We start from the raw sequence: 19,320 nt of genomic DNA on the forward strand, positions 1-19,320 counted from the left end.
GGGGTGGATTTTTTGGTCAGAAATAAATGAATGAAGAATTGCAGGTCTACAGCAGCTGAAATGTTTGAAATCCCAAAGTCAAAGGCTGTGACTGTCACAGTACATTTACAGTAGATGTTTACCTTAACAGATATATAGCGCTGATTTATATTGATGTATGTGCCTGCTATTCACTGTGTTAGGAAATGGAAGAAGACACAGAGAAGTTTATAATCTATGCAGCTGATATTTCTCCAGGTTTATGGTCTCCTCTTTCTCCAATTATAAAAAAGATGCCAAACCTCTTAGGTCTGCTGTGCAATCTCTTCCGCTGTTTGAATGTTTTCACTTTTAGAGAAGTGGAATTTCTCAGTATTTTCATTCTCACCGACTAGTCTTAGAAAATTTTCTTTGGTCTTTTCTTTTGACATAGTTTTTGCTAGCAGAAAACAACAACCTTTAATTATAGCAGGGAGAGCTTAATGAACCTAAAAACTGTCAGTATTTTTAGAGGGGATTAGAACTCTTCATTTGAATTGCGAGCAGTTTGGTCTGTCTTTCAAGAAAAGAAAAGCCCGGCAGTGCTTTTTGTGCCATGTTTGGAATTTCTAACCAGAGAAATTAGGCGCTGTGTCTGCAAGCAGTGCTTAGTGTGTGCTGTACTGCTGATCGTACTGTGATGTGCTTTTGGCAACTGCGAGGTAATTACAGAGACTCAACAAAGATAAATGATTTCATGAAGCTGAAATTGTGATAAAATGGTTATGTTTATACCTTTGTTTACAGTGAAGTCTTATATGTGGCTCTGTGGAGTTATATGCCATGGAAGAGGTTCAGAGCTGCGTTTTGTGTGACTGATGGGGTGATTTGGTGCCTGGTTTACAGCGTTGTCAGCCGTGCAAATGCCGTCTTCAATTTGAATGCTCTGTGGTATGCTTCAAGGCAGCTACCTACCCTGATTGCTCTGCTGTAACCGATTAATATTCTCTATGAACGTTATTTTAATAGCATTTTTTTTTAGAAATTCTAAAAACTCCAGGAGTGCAATAAAAAGGCAATTATGAAACTTGCAGATACATAGATTCCCCACCCCAGAATATTATTGTTGTGGCAGATTGCAGCCATGTAACTGTGATTATGGTGATAGAACATAGAATAAATCTAATCCAGAATGCTTAGCTGCGTTTACTGAAGCAGGAATTTGTGTTGAGGACTTTATGCAGATTGCTTTGCAAAATCTGTGGTTACTTTAATGAGCTTTTATTTTGCTTATTAGTGTTAGGGTAATTTAGTAAGCCTTCGAGAGAGCTTCAGCCAGAGAGGCAGTGGTGATTCCAGGAGTACTTGTGATCTTTGTATCACCTACATACTGAACCGAATCTCATGTTAATTTAAAAATATGAAAAAAGGTATATAGGGTCACACAGGGATGATGTCTGCCTGTCCTTCCTTTCAAGAGAGCTTGCATGACTGATTACATATATTGGGAAACTTGGAGAATCTTTTTGGGAGCTGACTGCAGGCAGAGTAAAGCAGGTTTGTCAGGCAGCTGCCATTTGGGCTTGCAAACAGGGAGGTATTTTTTCCTCCCTTAGGACTAATGAGCACAGTCAAACCAGTGCTCCTAGTTACTTGTTGCAGCTTTCTTTGTTCTGGACTGTTAGAAAAATAACCTCAAAAGGCAGGGTTTTCAGGTGTGAACTGAGCAAACATCCAAAAGAGACTTATGTGCACTGCAAGCTTTGCTGTAAATATACAGTGATTTATTTGTTTATTTGTTTATTTTTCTTCTTTACTAAACTGTCTCTGGAACTTTTAGCTTTCAATATAGTAATTCCAAAAATACCTTTCTGTGCTAGTTTTACAGATAACAGCTCATTTAGGTGTTGAAAGACTAATACTTCTTGCTTCTTGTAATGCAATTGCAATGCTTTTAGTTTTTCTGGCAAAGCAGTTTTAAATTGGATTTTCCCCACCCTTCTGTATGAAGTCATAGAAAGTTTGGCGTTCTCTGTGTGCAGATATTATAATCATCTAATCCTGTAAACTAGGCTTTATTCAAAATTGTTTTAATCTGTGGAATTTTGGCTGCTGATTAATTATAAAATGATAAAATGTGTTTTAGCTTGCTTAATGTGTATGGAGTATCTGCATATAATACATATAATATAATACAACTAAAATCAGGGTTTTGTACTGCATTAAAAAACAAAACAAAACCCACAAATCAAAAAAAATCCCCAGGCCTTAACATTTTAGTTAATTTTAGGGCTTTTACAAAAACATACAGTTTGACATCCAGCAGCTGAGGATATGGAACATTTGCCTTTATTACATGGATTTCTAACTTCTTCAATGTTTAGATCTTTTCTTGTAGCTGTGCCTCAACCATTTTTAGTGGTGTAATCAATGAAAGAGATAAACTAAGTGCAGAAAAATGTAGTATTGATTTTGCGATAGATTTTATTCTTCCAACAGATTATGTCTACTTGTGGATAGAGCAGGTCAAGAACTTCATGGCAAAATTGATTTCATTGGAATGCGCCAGTTACCAGAAACAGAAAGGTGTCATGAAAATATGTCCGTCCTGCAAAATTTTGTTTTTCTGGCATTTCCCCTGGTGGGCCGCCCACGAGCTTGCAGCCCCGCGGGGGTGTGTGGCACAGGGGAACCTCCGAGGTCCACAGCTTGCATGGTGGTGACTGAGGAAGGTAACAGGGGGTGTTTGCCTTTGTGTGCTGGCTCCATCGGGCATATCTCATTTAGGAAATATTGAAATACTGCTTCTAGCTTCCAGCATGACATTTTTATTTTGGTTTAGTGGGTAAGAAAAATTATTTTGAACTGAATTGGCACAAAAGTTAATCTCCAAGTTGCTTAAATCAGAGACTGAGATGTTTTAGCAGTTTGTTTATAGTCTAAGTCTATAGAGGCTGAAGGTAAAAGGGGCAGGAGTAGGGCTGCTTTCAGGAAAGCTGGCGATGACCTGCTGTGGCAGCATCAGTTGGAGCTGGACAAAAACTATAATTCTGTTCAGTTTAAGTAATAGGAACTGAAGTTCGTTACCTTTAGGGGTGCTTGGGACTGAACTCCATCTGTCTGGACAGCAAGCACTGGGCATGGGGGATTACCCAGGGTCTGGCAGTGTGCGTAGCTCTATCCCTGCCCTCTGCCAGGGGGCAGCCATGGCCAGCCCACCCCCAGCACCGCAGTGCCCCAGCCAGGGGGTCAGTCTGAATTTCATCCTCACACCCAAGGGCTGCCGGCCTTGAGGCGGCACGCTGCGGCAAAGGGTCTCTCATGCAGACCTCTTCCATGGACCACCTCTTGCCTGGAGCATCACTCGCTTTTCATGGAGTTCTCCTTTCCTCCTGCCCAGGACCTGTGGTGTGCAAGGAAGGGCGAGCCTGCTCTTAGAGCTGCTGGGTTATTTCGCTCTATGTAAGAAATTTTGCTAATTATATACATTCAGGCAGTAAGCTGAGGGTGTCTGTCACTTATTTATTGGTTTAAAGATGATTTTTGGAGACCCTGAGAGAAAAATGACTGCTTTCACTAGCTGGAGCCTCACGCTCAGTAATAGGATTTGAAAGTCATCCATCTGATAATGAGCATTGTACACGCCACTGGCTCCTTCCCTTAGCTCCAGCTTCCTGTATGTGCTAGCAGCATGAATAAATGATGGTGTAAAAGATTAAATATCTCTTTGATGAAGCTGGGGGACAGGAGCTTTGAAATAAGTGCAAGTCAATCTGAATACGGTCTCATTCTTTCTGAAGTGAATTAGGGACTATTTTCTGGTTGTCTTTGATTCTTAATAATGCTTAGTCAAATATTAAGTGGACTGTTAGCTAGGGAATAGCATAACAAGAAGTTTAATCTTGTCAGATCACTTCTGGAGAGTGCTAAGTATTTGCGGACTTTATAGTCCCTGCATATTTTATTATAAAGTCATATTTTATGTATCTGTCTCTTACACAGGTTCATCTCTAATAGAATCAATGGTAGAGGGTAAAAGGACAGTTAGTCCTCGGTTACAGAAATCAGGTGTGCCTCCTGCAAGACCAGGTTTGTGCATTAACTCCACCACTTTATGTACCCTTGCAGAGCAAGGCTGTTTTCAGAGCCGCCTGAGAAGGGACCAGGCAGCTTTGCATGTCTTGAGCATTAAGTGCTGGCGCTTATTCCACAGCAATGAACTCTCCTTCAACCTGAATGTTCAGATCTGTATACGTGTGTGTGTCTTCAAAGTCTAAAACTGAAGCATAGACAAATAGTCTCTTCCCTTTCTCATTTCATTTTCACTGGAATGAAAAGGTGAGAATGACAACAGCACAGAAAAAAACCCCAAAAACAACAGAGGAGGAGGAGAATTAAACAGACCCATAAAGAAGGAAAATAAATAAAAAAAAAACCAAACAAAAAGAGGAATTGGTATTACAGCTTAATTTGTTCTAAATGTTATGCCAGAGTTGCCAGGTTTTTTGGAAATAAATTCTTACTGCTACATATTTCTGCAGGGTAAATTCTCTGTAGAAGGCAAAGACACTGAGCCAGTGCTGTGGAACAGTTTGGAGGGAGAGAGATGGGCTGCAGAAGACTGGAAAGCATGATCTGAACTGTGTGCTTGGATTTTCAATGCAGGCAGAATGGATAGGACAGCTTCCCAAGAAGGGAAGCGAAATGAATGCCATTTGTCACGCGAGGTATGAGGTGCTAAAGTACTAACCAGAAGAAGATACTCCCAAACAGTATCTGCCGCCTTCTCCCCTCAGCCCTCCACACGTGTTTCTGCTCTCAGCACTACCAGGCAATTCTCAATAGATACACAGAAGAGTACCAGTCACTTTGCGGCCTCTGTGCTGTGGTTACCTGCTCTCAGAATGGGAGATGCTGCTCTGATTAAAGTGCACAATGATTCTTACTCACATTGCAATGAAATGTTACCACTGCTCACCATGGAACGGGACATTTTTTTCACCTCTCCCCTTTCTTCTCTAATAGCAATATCTATCTGCTGCATGCTCGATAATGTGAGTGTCTATTCACATTTCAGTTACAGTGTGATGACTTGTGCTTGACAGATCTCACTATGTCATAGATCATCCAGTCTAAAATTTACATAGGCTTGGATTAAAAGCCATTAGGCAGAAGTCTTCCATTCCATGTGGTTTCAGGGAGGCAACCCCCTCTCTTTATGTCTCTCTATTTTTAAAAATATAATCTAATACCAGAAAATTGCAGAAATGTGACAAAATTAAATCAACATAATCAGGGTTGTCAAACATTGGGATTGGAAATCATAACCTGGATTTCCACAAAGCAGGTGAGTCACAGTTGGTCTGAAAACAGTGTCTTGGTGGCTTTAGGCCTTTAAAGTCAATATTCTTCCTCCTCATGAAATTTCATTATCCCTGAAGTGATGCTCTCCTGGTTTTAAGGCCTGTATTAGTAATGGAATGCTGGCACAGGCACTGACAAAATGAACATACACCTAATGAAGAGCCCTACCAGGTATTCACGTAGTTAGATTTCTTCTCAATTGCCACCTTACAAAATCGTTGTTCTCCTCCTGTACGGAGGCACACTGTGCCAGAGATTTGCAGCATCCCCTGGGCATAGTCCCCAGAGGGCTCATCGGAACAACAGAGGCAATTTGTGCCCAATGAGCAAACTGTCTGTGCCTTTGCCCTTGCAAAATTGAAAGATGTGGTAAACAATGGGTGCCTAATTAGAGCCACTCAGGGAACTTGCATTACATGATCCACCTGAGCATGGTAATCCAACAGATAACAAAAAGCTAATCTCTGTCACCTGCTGCTTCTAATATTGCCCAGCTTATATAAACTTGGGATGCAAAGCTGACCTATCCCTTGCAAGTTCTGTATAATTTTTGGACAGCTGTTGTCTCCAGGTCGGGGCTTGCCTGCTGCCTGCTTGCTCTTTCAAACTGGGTTCTGTCCCCTCATGCCATTATGATTAGCTTTGTTGTAGAGATGGTCATTTTTATAAAACAAACAAACAAAAGCTGGATTTTTTTTCTGCTTTTTAAAAATATAAATACCTAGAGCTAGGTCTATCAGTCACCAAAGAAATATTCTTCTTGGCTTATAAAAATCTGACTGCTCGGTTCCATCGCATTCTTATCAGAAAGAGCTGGAGACTCTTCAGGGAAAGAAAATTACAATCCACTGCTGCCAGCCAGCTAGCCTTTGTCTGAACGGGGGAGCTATGAATTTAGATTTCTTTTTCCCGAACTATATTTTATGGTACCACATACAAATTCTGCAAAATTACACTTGTCTTAAATATGTAATCAGCATCCTAATTCCATATGTGTTCTTATAATACGTTCTCACTGGAAAGGGGTTTCCTTTGACTGCATTTGCAATGCTTTTTCCTTAATGCTTCAAACTAACCTCTGCCTGTGTGCCAGTCCATCACTGAGGCAGACCAGAAAGATGATTGTTACGTAGAAAACGCCTCATAGGGTGTATATGTGAACACTCTCTGATGTGTTTGCAGGGATATCATGGAAACCACAGAACTGGATGAAGAGAGACTGCAAAAATGAGGCTGGTTTTAACCATGGTGAGCAAATGGCTTAAGGACAAGTCTGTAGATCAACTCATTTAGATGGCAAAACCAGACAAGCGTTCAGACACAAAAGCCTGCCTTCAGGGGTGAAACTGAAACAAACTTCAAGGTAAGTAAAGGTTTGGAATAGTTGCCCTGAACTACTTATTTTCCGAGGTATTACAAGATAAAAGTAAGGCTGACACCTGAGGAACAGGGGAGGGTGTCAGCAAAATGAGAGGTAGTAGGGTTGTGTCCCTGCAAGACAGAGGGACAGGCAGGCAGAAAACACTTGGGGAGGGGCGGGGGGTGGCTGGTGGTGTCTTCTGTAGAAGGCCATGTGGGATTGACTCTAATTTTTAGTACCCAGTGTAATTTACAAATTTTTGCTCTTCAGAGGTATTTTGTAGTTCTCCCAAGAATGATGAGTGAGAAGCTGGCAAGGGAGTAGCTGTTTCTTGGGAAGGGATTGCCACAGGTGAGCAGGTCACTGGCTGGCTGTATGACCCCCTTCGGACATGCAGAGTTTTGATTGAGACTTTGGTGGGTGAGTGGTAGATGCTGTATGCAACGGCTGTGTATGTGTGGAACCCAGGGGTCTGTTGGCAGTGGGGCTCACTGTGCTGGCTGCAGAGATATGTTGGCAAGCATATGTCAAGGCATGGTGTAGTTTCGTTCAATGTGCATTGGTCAGCAATGTCCTGACCGCATCTGTAGACAGAATGTGAGGATGATTGCTGTCACACCTGCACAGCTTTCCCTGGGTTCAGAGGAGGTGAAATCATCTCTGATACACAAAAACTTTTAAAATACCTATTGAGAAAGGTGTTTCAGCCTTTTTTTCATTCAATTGTTCATCATCTAATGCAATTTATTCCATAAACTTACTGGGATTCTGCTGTCCCTCAAGAGATGCAGGAGTGAAGTCAGCTGCTCGCAACAGTAACAGCCAATACTTGGCTAAATTTTTCTTGATTTCAAATGTGTCCAAGTGTGTTGATGTGAATTCATTCACTGAATTGATATGTCTCCTTTTAAAGTCTTCAGTACCTATGTGTGATGATACCCATTGTTACTGGCATCAGGTTAAAGATGTACCTGAACAAGGATTTGTTTTCCAGTTGCAGCTATGTTTTAGTCATCTTTATTTGTGTCACAGTAGCCATGTATCTCTTCTCTTTCTAGGGAACCACCAGAACTGCCTAATTATTCCATTGCTGTACAGAAAATAAAAGGATGAAGCTTGGTAGATACCTTGTACTTTTGGAAAGATGTGCTCTAATGAGATTTTCTGCATGGGCAATTTCAGAACAGTTTGGTTTCTGTACTCAGTTTTACAAGCTAGGCAAAACCTCCTCTTGATGTTCCACCAGAGAATTGATTAAAGTGCCTCAAACTGAAAGATTTCCAAGGAAAATGTAAATATACAGAAACATAAGTATTTATCAAGGGTATCTTCAAGTCCACAGTATACAGCATAGAGGTACAAATCTTGAGAGGTGGAGCCAATTTTTTCCGCAGGAGATGTTTGCATGGTAGCCACCACTGAGCACTAGATGGCCCTGGCTGCCAGCCACTGGAGTGGCCAGGGCTGTTCTGAAAGTCAGTGCTGACCCCACACATGGTCAGAATCTGCTCTTCCTTTTCTGATGGCTGAATACACCTTTTACATAGAAAATTGTAAGATATTTTCAAAAAATGAGCTGGAAGATTAGGGGAGGGGTCTTTGTTCTACTTAATTTTTGGCTCCAGTGTTCCTTGAATCTGTGCATCAGCAGAAGTAACTGATAAATTGTACAAGGGTTGGCCAGAAAAGGGGAAGGAGAGATAAAGTGTCTCTGCATAAGGCACATCAGCTGCACTCTGCCTGCACAGAGGCGTGCTCAATCTAAGTACTGGTGTGGCATTTCTCCTTTTACACCTCTCAGCCAGGGTTTGTCCCTTCCAGGCAAATACAGTCTGTGATGTTTCTGCTGACAGAGAACAATTTTAGACCCATCTGTTCAAGCAGCAAGAGACCTTTCATATGACTTTCTAAGTCAGCAAGAATAACTTAAGTTTTGCTCTTTTCCTTTTCTTTCCTTGCCTATTCTGGGGTGTAGGTTTATATTTTGTTTAAAACCTTTAGGTTTTTTTTCTAACCTATCCTCTAGATTGCTTTTGTGTGCTCTTCCATCTCATACACTGATGAATACTATTCTGGCCATCACCTCTTTTTACTGTTCTTTTCTTTATGTTGCAGAAGGATTTGGTTTCATAATTTTTGTGTATGTTCAGTAATTTCTTTTTGCCTTTCTGCATGACTTTTGCCCGAGCTATTAGGGTGGGAGGAACTTTTGTTTGTTTATGGTTTACCTCCTTTGAAGGAAACACTTCCTCCTCCAGCACCATCAGACTTTTACAAAACCAACTGTGTTAATGAGAGTGAGGAAAGAAATTGCATTTGTGCCAACAGTGGGAACAAAATACATAATTTCTCCATTAGTCTATCAGGTTAGCTCATGTAAACAACATGATTAAATTTGTCTGCATGTATCGTGCTATATAAATAATAATGATAATTAAAAAACCATGCAAGATCCAAAGATAACAAGATTATGTTAGGGGAGAGGTAGGAGGGGGGTGACAGTATTGAAACAAACAAAGATAAACTTAATTCATTAATGCTAGATATCAGTGACTGGTGATGCCATTTGGGGGCTAGAAAATCAACACCAACCCAGAGCTGAGTTTCCCACCACCCTCGGTCTCTGCAGTGCTCTGTGTCCAAGGAGTGCAGTGTCGTAGAAAAGAGGAAGAGCTTTGTCTCTGTGGACCTTTCTCATGTTGGAAAGCAATTTTAAAGAAATGAAAGACTGAACAAGAAGCAGGCTTCAGTTTCAACTCTTTTCGAAGTGCTTTTCAAAGCTACTGCTTTCAATACTGTGTTCATAGGCAAAAGAAGTGGTAACTTCATTCATTGTCTTAACCCTTCAAAGAACACTGTGGAAGGGAGCTCATGGTTAAGAGATTCGTGTATGGAACAAAGATTTTGGCTGCTCTTTAGGAGTTTCCATAAGATGCACTGTATGAAGTCTGAGTGGCTCTGATAACACTCAGACTACTGTGAAATGGTTGTCACATATTTCTGCGATCTCTGCTAAAGGCAGGATTCTCCCCATATTGCCCAAGACCTTGCTGGAGGAGCATGATGTTCCCTTGCTCTCCCAGGCATGGTCAGAGCCACACAAGCCTGGTGCAAGGCAAGCAGCGAGAGCAGCTCCAGATGAGCAGAGGCAGCTCCACACGCCTTGTGGCCCTGGTGAGGTTCCTTAAATAAAGGGTTCTGGGTTGCCATATGGGGCTTTCCCTGGGCTCTGATAGCTCTGCTGAAGTGCATACGTAAATCGGAAATGCACAGAATGGAATAATTCTCAGGCTACACTAAATTACAGAAATGGTCAGTGCTTTGGCACACGCAGATGAGCAGCTGGTAGATGAGTTCAGCAAAGCTGCCTCAAGTTTGGATTTAAAGATAAAGCCTCTGGATCGCAGGAAACTCAAAGGTGGGGTTTCCCACCTCCTCTCTGCATTCACTGATGTCTCTGGCACACACAAATGATCATGGGCTCTGAGCTCTTGTCTGAAAGAAACAGCATTAAATAAAAAGGAAAGAGAGGAGTGTATGAAATTATGGAAATACGGCATTGAAACATTATGGAAATTGGTGGATATTTGCAATAGTATCATTTACTTAATGTCATGTTGGTCTGATAATAGCTATATTTCCATTATGGAAAAAGAAAAAAGAAACACAACTTGATGTCGCTTTATCCTTATTTAGTCCTGTGAGACTACCTAGGCTGTAAAAAAGCTTAACATGCAAATGTGAATTTGTATGATTTAGGGTCACAATGGACTATGAGAAATCCATGAGTGTCTCGTGAACTGCTGTACCACCATCTGTGATTGCTCAGTGCTGTTGCCTGTGGAATAGGAATAAGGCTGTCCCAAAGCTGCAGACTATGGAGCATTACGTGGCCTGCATCAAGAGGAACTGTGACTTTAAACCTTTAAATGTATACCTGCCCTGCCAAGGCACTCACGTTCACTCTTAAAATATCTAATGGACCTGCCAAAAAAAAGTTCTATTTGCACACATCAGAGCCTTCAGTGATAAAGGTTCCTGGTTTTGTCTAGGAAGGAAATTCCCATGCAGATATTGCCTGATGGCTTCTTTTTCCTAAGGATACTTGCGTTAATAATGTTATTTATTTAGAAATACAAAAAACCATGGATGCCTGAGGATTTGCTGTACCATTTAGTATTGAGATTTTTATCGGAATTTTCCCAAAACTCAGTAACAAAGTAGGAAAGGTACCAGATGGACTCTGAAACACTATAGATCTGGGATTCCACTGAAAGCCTGTAGAAGATTTAAAGAGTCAGTGTACCTCTGTACTGTGGTGAAGCATTTTCCTATTAGGGACTGCAACACACTTAAATCCAAATCTTCAAAGATAATGATAAGTCCTATTGAGCAAGTAATAAACATACAAATACCGTTAAAGGTTGGGACCTCAGTCTTGAATTGTGAACATTAAGAAGATGATTGTGATGTTGTGAGATTAACAGTACTACATCTAGAGTAATTAATTTCAAATTTTAAACAGAGTCTGTGTCTCATGCCTAGGGAGGATGTAAGGCACCATCTTCCTTCTATGTAGAAAAGTGAAGCATAGGCAGGATTGTTTCAGTACCTTTTGCTCTCACGTTCCAGAGGTGGTCAAGGACAGCCGTGCTCAGCTGGTGAGCAGCAGCATGACCAGAGGAGCAAAGAGATTTTTCCGGAGATGCCCAGTGCCGGTACAGGTACCCCAGCTCCTGACTCAGAACGCTTTATTTCTCCCATTTATCAGTTTGTGCTGCTTGGGCTGCATCCTCTATCCAGTAATCATGAAAGCTAAACATACCTCTCCACAGGCATGTCTATCCCATCCCTGGTTCTGAGGTGGTGTTGCTAACTCGAAGGAGGGGAAGACCGCAGGTAGGTTTGCCATGTTACTGCTGTCAGCTGGCTTTTGGTTTTGTGCGCTTCCATTTGCAGTTTGGTAGGCAGCTTAGAAAATCTCCACAGCAACCCCATGTGTCCCATAAAATTGTGTATTATCTTGTTTGGAAGAGGTTCGTTAGGAAGATTAATGAGGTATTATTTTTCTCTCGTTCCGTGTCCTGATACAGAGGGGGCACAGTAATTTTCCCAGCTGTGCACAGCAGCAATTGGTCCTCTCCAGGGTCCCCAGCATCACTGCATTGTGATCAGTTAAACTGCTCAATCTTTGGAAGTGTTATTCATCAGCTTAATTAGCCCTAAAGGAAGCACTTCTTTTAAAATAAGACAAGAGAAGGACATAATGTTGTTAGCAGTGGCAACTTGTTTAAATAAAAGAGCTTTTAAGCTGAGTTCTATATGAACCCCTAAGAATCACTCAGGTTTTTTCCCCTGCCCCTTGTCCGTTCCCTGCCTCCAGCGAGCTACCAGCCTCGTTGGCATCAGATTAATCCAGTTACATGGTTCTGCGGTGGGTCCGATGCCGTCACACAGCAAGGACAGGTAAGTCAGGTGTCTTCATCAAGAAGATGGGGTAAGCTATGAGAGAGTCCTGCTGTCTAGCTCTCATTTTCAGCTGGGACATTTCTTCCTTTGGTTTATAGCAGGAGAATTCAGAATTTATCGCACCGTTCTTCCAGGGTTAAAAGGGCAGAACAAGTCCTGGAAAAAGTTACAGAAAGTCATAACTTTCGTAAGGGTGAGTCTGATACTGTGTTTTTGCCACAGACAGATATGATCACACAAAATCAGTTCAGGCTAAAAATAGCTGGTGAGGTTTTATGTTAAAATACGTGGAAGCTGTGGAAGGGCTAGAACTTGAGCATCAGTGACCACATCTGTAGCCCCATTCCCAGCCCAAGGATGGCAGCTTAAATAGACTTTCTTATTCTGAGAAAATTAGATGCTTTTTATTTATAAGAAAAAAGTATCTTAAAAAAAAATATTCTACCTGAACACTCTGTTTCAGCTGTGAAAATGTCTCCTCAGTTTCAGGAATTGTTCTGTAATTATGATCACAGTTAAGTATTTTTTTTATTTATTATTATTTATACTTTGTGTAACATAGTATATGTGAGTTTGATTTTTTTTTAATGCTGTGCTTAAAAATACCAAGCTTTCAAATGTGTTTACACAATGTGTTCTGTCCTAAGCAACTATTTGCAAAGCTAGAACTGCTAAATTAATATGCCATTTTCACATCGCACAAGTTGAGGTTGGTTTTGGTGTGTGTAGGAGGAGAAGAGCTAACTCTGCAATGGCTCAGCCAGGATGCTTTTCAAATATGACTGATCAGCAGGAGAAAAATCAAATTTCTTAAATTAAGTGCTGTATGAATAGTGATTGCTCATTCTTAGCTTGAAGGGGAAGGCAGGACAGCAGGAGATGGGCACGCAGTGCCTGCTGACCATGCAGCATCCTTCCAGGGCTGGGTTTCGGCTCAGCTCACACACGTCTGGCCTCCATGGGGACAGGGATGCTTTGAAAACAGAAAAGGACAGAAGCAACTAAAAAAAAACTAGAGCAATGTATCTTGGTACCAGTAGGAAAAGGTTCATCCATTCGGTTACGGGCTGCTCAGGCTGAGCCCTGGAGCATGGCTTCAATCAAGTGGTCTGGAATGTTTGGATTTGTCTCTGTTTTTAATTATTATTTTTTTTTGGGGGGGGAGGGTTTTTTTGTTTGTTTGTTTGTTCGTGGTTTGGTTTTTTGATGATTTTTGTGTGTGTGTGTGTTTGTTTAGTGATTACATTGTTGCTAATTCCCAGAATGCCTGCAAGCACCCCAGCAGTGCGGCACCTGGTGACAGATGGAGGGCGGCTGTGCAAGCAGCAGGCACGGCGCAGCCCAGCTCCCCGTGCCTGTAGCTCTGCTGTACCGGTTCCTTACAGCATCCATCCGGGACAGGTACAGTGTCACTGCCGAGGCTCCTGGTCTGCCTTACAGGGTGCTACAGGAGGACTGTGCACCACTGATTAATTGCAATTTCAGACAGTTCCCATTATCACCATGCTATTAATTACTTTAATGATGCATTCATTTAGATTGAAAATATGATACCAGTGAAGTTTAATTAAAAAAATCAATAACTCATTAACACATTATTGCTACACCTACATACGTCACCATATTAATCTCCTGTGTTGGAGAAGCAGTTGTGCTGCAGTTTGGTATCCATAGATCTTTTTGTTAGAAGTGATTTGTTGGTAGGACAATCATGAGAGTTATTCAGTCACCACTTTCTTTAGAGACTATGAACCACAAGTCAGATTGATACTTCTCTTTGGGCTAGACAAAGCTGACAAGTACCCCAGGTAATATTCATTCTTTCTATGTTTATTCAAAAAGAAAATACTATTTGGGTGTTTGTGTGGCTGGTTGAAATTCCAACTTTTCACAGTATGTAGGAAGGAAAAAGCCACTGAATTTTCAATTAGTGGCCACAGTTTTGGGGCATAGCCCAGGAATTTTTATCAGTAAAGCAGTACAACTTGATATTAGGGACAAGGCATCCCCTCTCCTGCGGCTATACCTCGATATCCCACATTGGCTTCAGGTTCAATGTGCACCTGACTCTGCCCTGGCGCTGGCACTGAGGAACCAGCTGCTGCTTTCACATGCCTGAGATGTATTAGATGGTATGACTGAAGGTATAACATCATTTTTGGTTTATGTATGAATGTATATGTTGTATGCATGTATGCACACATATATACACGAGCAGAATGATGTTTTGTATTTCACAGTGGGACAGATGGGAGAAGGAGCAACAGCAAGCTACTGGAAACCATCCAAATGTTTAAATGAGAAGTGAGCTGAAGAAAGAATGTTTCTGAAAATGTACTTGTTCCTTAGTGGATAAAATACACTCATTACTGGTACGTTCCCATGCATCGGTTAGTATAGTCTTTAATTAAATTATCCCTGACATAAAGTCATAGTCTCTCAGACAGCAGCACAGACTCGTGCTGCCCAACAGAACTCTTGACAGGCTGTAGGGGCCATCACTGTGCTCTGCAGACCAGCAGCTCCAGTCCCTGAGAGACCCGCACAGGACTGGACTCAGCAGTTCCCGTGTCCCAGTCACCAGCCGAGACCCCGGTGGTGCCGCTCCAGGCCAGGAAGCGCATCCTGGCAGCCCCAGAAACAGCCTGACCTGCTCCCAGTGGCAGCTGCAGCCACAGGAGCGGTGTGTAGCTCTGGGGTTCCACCGGTGAAACAGAAGACAGCTGGGTTTGGAACACCGTACGGGTCCCGTTACGGGGTCCCTGTGGCTCTGCCCCAGCCTGCGGGTCGGTAACGGGCCGTTTGCAGCAGGAGGCCACAGGCGCAAGGCAGAGGCACCTCAGGCTGTGAGCTGCTCTTGTCTGGAGGCTGCACTGTTGACCGCAAGCTCTGGCCAAATACTACAGCTTTTTTAATTATTATTTTTGTTTCAATTTTTTACAGCCTAGAGAGTAACAGCACAGCTGGTCCCATGCTGCTCTCCATGGTACCTGACCAGCCCCACCTGGACACCCCGCAGGTGCCCATGTCCTCGTGGTCATGTTTCGGTCGGGGGCCGTGGGTTCCTGCCCCAGCAGTGCTGTAGGGTGCTGATCACCATGAAGGTAGGAGAAAGAGCAGTTAGCTGAGTGGGGGACCATGTGCCTGCAGGCAACTTTTCCTCAAATCAAAGATTACTGGTCATCCACCTCTGGTCTGGTACACAGGCATTAAGCAATTGATGTGACAGCTGGACCTTGGGGTGCCAGGACAGAGCAGGGACGAGGCCACAGCTGGTGCCTGGGCAGCACTGCTGGCATCGCCACGCATCTGCCAGAGGATGTTGGGGTTTTCCCGATCCATCAAAAACAGCCATCTGGAGAAAGTATAATACAATTGGGATAAAATTTTAGAAGAGATTACTTTAACTAACATCTAAGATTTCTTGTTCCACACACACACGATTTCTGAGATTGTTTGTGAATGTGAATTAGCACTGGACTGTAGTTATGGAACTTAGTTAATTGATCATGGCCCAAGCAGCTTTGCTTCTAAAGCTGCTTAAAGCAGTGTGCTAAACCAAAAGGTTCCTCCGATAACCCCGTCAATGCCTGTGGCCACAGGTACTGTCACAGACCTTGTCTCCAAAGCATCTGTGAGGGAACATTGTTCTGAAGTAAGAGTTTCCCAGATTTGGTGGAATCCCTGTGGTAAATCAAAAAAATTTGCAGGTTTCAGTTCATTTCAGCACGAGTGGAAAGGAGATATATACACAGTGGCAGGAGACAAGGATGGATGTTAAGGGAGCCTTCCACCAGTAAAACCACCAGCTGTGTCTCCAGGATGTTACTAGTAATTCTGCAGTACCTGATTCCTGCCCCTGTCCCTTCTCCTCTCTGTCCTTCGCTCCTGTTTGTACAGCTGCAGCAGGACACGTTTCTGCTGTTGAGTGACCAACTCTGGTCCCACTGTCGCCCCTGAGGCAGGTTACCTCTCCAGATGTCTCTTCCATCCCCTTAAAGCTTTCTTCTAAAGAACCAGAACATCACGGACAGGATGTGACACAAGGTATTTGCTCAAGTACAATGGGTTTGGTGAGGAAGAGTTTAAGATTTTTTTTTCCCAGCTAACTAATTTTTCTTTTAGAAGATTTTTTTTCTGATTTTTTTTTGTTTGTACTTACAAAAAAGGTACATTAATCTCTGCAGCAATTAAAATTGGCTTTTTTCATTTTACTACATCCAAATTTCTAGATTCTCCATCTACTTAAGCTTAAGATTCAAGGCTCACAAGAGAAACCCTTAGGGAGGCAACCTATTGCTGGACATCAAATGACACACCATGTTTCCAGAGTTACAGCCATGCTAACAAAGCTAATAACAATTTATTATTAATAATTCTGCTCTAGCTAATGTGTTGTGCTTTTCATTTTCATTGTGCTGTATGTACATTAACTAATAAATATCCACAATATCTCAGTGAGGGTGGTAAGTGCTGTTATTCTCATTTTATGGATGGAAAAATGAGATACAGAGAGGTTAATAGCAAGTCTAATTGGACAATAATTACCCACTTAACACACTGAAAATTAAGAAATAATCCTCCCTTTGTCATTACATCATCAGAACAAGGAGAGAGCAGTGTTCACATTCTCCCTATCCCACCATTTAGCCAAACAGCTTATATGCAAATGAAAGCAAAGGAAGTGCAACAGCAGATAAATAAATTGTTCTTTTCTTTTTTTTTAACATCTATTTTCCATCACTGAGTCACTTCAGGATAAAAGAAAATTATTGAATTTTCTCTGAAATCTATTAGGAGATGATTTCAAATGAAGTCAAACTCTATTTGTAAAACATGTCTTTTGGAAAAGAAATGGAAGAAAGGGGATGTAGTTACTGCTATGGACTGGTTTAACTTATTTTTTCTGAAGAGGCAAAAAAATGTAGCAAAAAAATTTCCAACTTAAAAGACAACGGGAAAGCCACGAGCTCCGAATTCTCTTGTGACAGGTATGCTTATTGATGTATGTCCTTGTAAGGGTGCTCCTCACTCACCCCTCCTCATCCCTCCTCATCCCTCCTCATCCCTTCTTATCCCCCCAGTACTTTAACACAGTTTTGGAACTCATTATCTAGCACTTGCACCTGGTTTGCAGCCCTCCGGTTGTTGGCTGATACATTTGGTGATACCTGGTTTGAGCCTGTGTGTGTGCGTGCCATCGGTGTGCTGTGACCTGTTACCACTCAGTCCTTTCAAAGAGTAAGTACCAACATAACTGTTTTAAACCATGAATACATGACACGAGCCTTTGGGACTTCCCAAGTCCTGTCATCCACATTTAACACCAGATATAGCAGTGTGGAAAAACAGTAAGGGAATAGGCTGTGCTTTTCCAGAAAGCACCTGCCAGCTGCAGCCGTCTTCCACAGCCATGCTGAGATCATCAGGTCAAGCATATTGAAGGGATATTACACACTTTGACAGGTGGCGCTGGGTTTTCACTCTTATCTGAGGCCCTAGGTGGGTGACAGTAACACCCAAACCCACAATGCAGAACATGAGTGCCATAGTGACAATTAATCTGCCCAGCCCAGAGAAGAGGCTTCTGGGCTGGGGCTTTACGATAGCATCTCCACCAGTGTGTGTCCTCAGCACCTATTGCATTGGTGCCATGGGGTTAAGGAGATAAACGGAGCTCCAGACAGCACCCTTTCTCTGCAAATATTTATCCCCTATTAAAATTGGAGGGAGGGAAGATGGGAGGATTCTTGCATTAACCAATTTGATTTTCCTATTTGTTAGTCTCAGAACGTAAAGATTTCCTTTCCGATATGTGATATGTCAAAATTCACCAAGTAAACATCACTACCAAATAACAGACCCACAGCTCACTTGAAAGAAAGGAAAGAAAAAAGACCACCGTAGGTCCAGGACCCAGTTCCTAATTTGCACAGGCTGTTTTAACTGGCTTTTATTTTCTGCTTGCTTACCTGAGCAGGAGCCCAGAGCTGCTCTAGGGGCGTTAGTGTAATGTCACCAGCATTAACATTCCCCCAAACCCCCAATTTTGGCGAAGATGGCCCTGATTACAAGAACAGTTTGTTCTTTCAGTTGTTCTTTTGCTTTTCCTCAGATCAGGAGACTGATGGGACCTTGGCAGGTTGTTCTGGTCTTGCCTGGCCACAGTGGCTGGCGCCAAAGGGCAGCACTATCTGCTCAAAAACATCCAAGCCACGGCTTGTTTGACCTTTGTCTACCTCTGCACATCTCTTGGAAAAATGGTGGGGATCAGGAGCTTATCTTTACCTTCTGTCATTTAAAAGGAACGTGCTAAAACGGTTGCTAGAGCCTTCAAGCAAGTCTGCAGCTGCCTCATTATGTGGATTTCCATTGGATCATGACACACAATAACTGCTCAGAGTCAAAAGGCAACAAGTGAAGGCTCAGCAAATGCAATTGCCTTGTGATGAACTGTCGGTCCTGGGCACTGCTGGAATTATGAATTTCCAAGATTTTGATGGTACTGAATTTTGCTAGTAGAATGAATCTTTAAGATTTTGATAGTACTGAACTTTATCAATAGAATAATAATATATTATTATAAAAGGTAATAAAGCCCAATAATCTATGTTTTTATATTTCCATAGTCCCCACTAATTTTACGGGAGCACATGGTATTTTGTCCCAAAATTGACAGTGACTTGATGACAAGAGAATGTCATTAGCAGTAGCAGCTAATGCTATGCACGTGATTATGACAGGCTAGAAGCTTATTTCTGCAATAAAGTTTCAAAATGAATCACCAGAATTTGTCTCCTTTCCAAAGGAGATCCATTTTTACCTGTGATTACTAGGCTTTGTACTAAGACTTTTAAAATTACTTTTTAGTTGGAAAAAATGGTGGAAAGGATGCTTCTGCTCTTCTTAAAACCACTCCTGTGAGAGCCAGACCCTGCTCTGTGGGGAAGGGGTGAGGTGGCAGCACCAGGGTGCTGACATGGGTGTGCAGGATGGCTGGAGGGGGGCTCAGGGCAAAGACCAGCTTGTTCGTGGCTTAAGAAGAAGATGTCTGCATATGCACCTGCACCATTTAGCGCAGGCGGCTGCTGGACCAAGGTAGCCCGTGAGGAACCAGAGTGCTTGATCCAGAGTTACTTAATCCAATTTCCCAGGTCACTGGGCAGTGA

General features: G+C 42.3%; 1 long non-coding RNA gene across 1 annotated transcript; it reads left to right on the forward strand.

Annotated features, from left to right (window-relative positions):
• Positions 1 to 13,965: 13,965 nt before the first annotated feature.
• Positions 13,966 to 18,890, forward strand: LOC130154501 (uncharacterized). The gene is made up of 4 exons (XR_008823768.1): positions 13,966 to 14,295; positions 14,392 to 17,142; positions 17,269 to 17,392; positions 18,267 to 18,890. It is a non-coding gene; the product is annotated as an uncharacterized LOC130154501 (long non-coding RNA).
• Positions 18,891 to 19,320: the final 430 nt, after the last annotated feature.

The sequence above is a fragment of the Falco biarmicus genome, chromosome 8 (genome assembly GCF_023638135.1).
Source record: "Falco biarmicus isolate bFalBia1 chromosome 8, bFalBia1.pri, whole genome shotgun sequence".
In the NCBI taxonomy this organism is placed as follows: domain Eukaryota; kingdom Metazoa; phylum Chordata; class Aves; order Falconiformes; family Falconidae; genus Falco; species Falco biarmicus.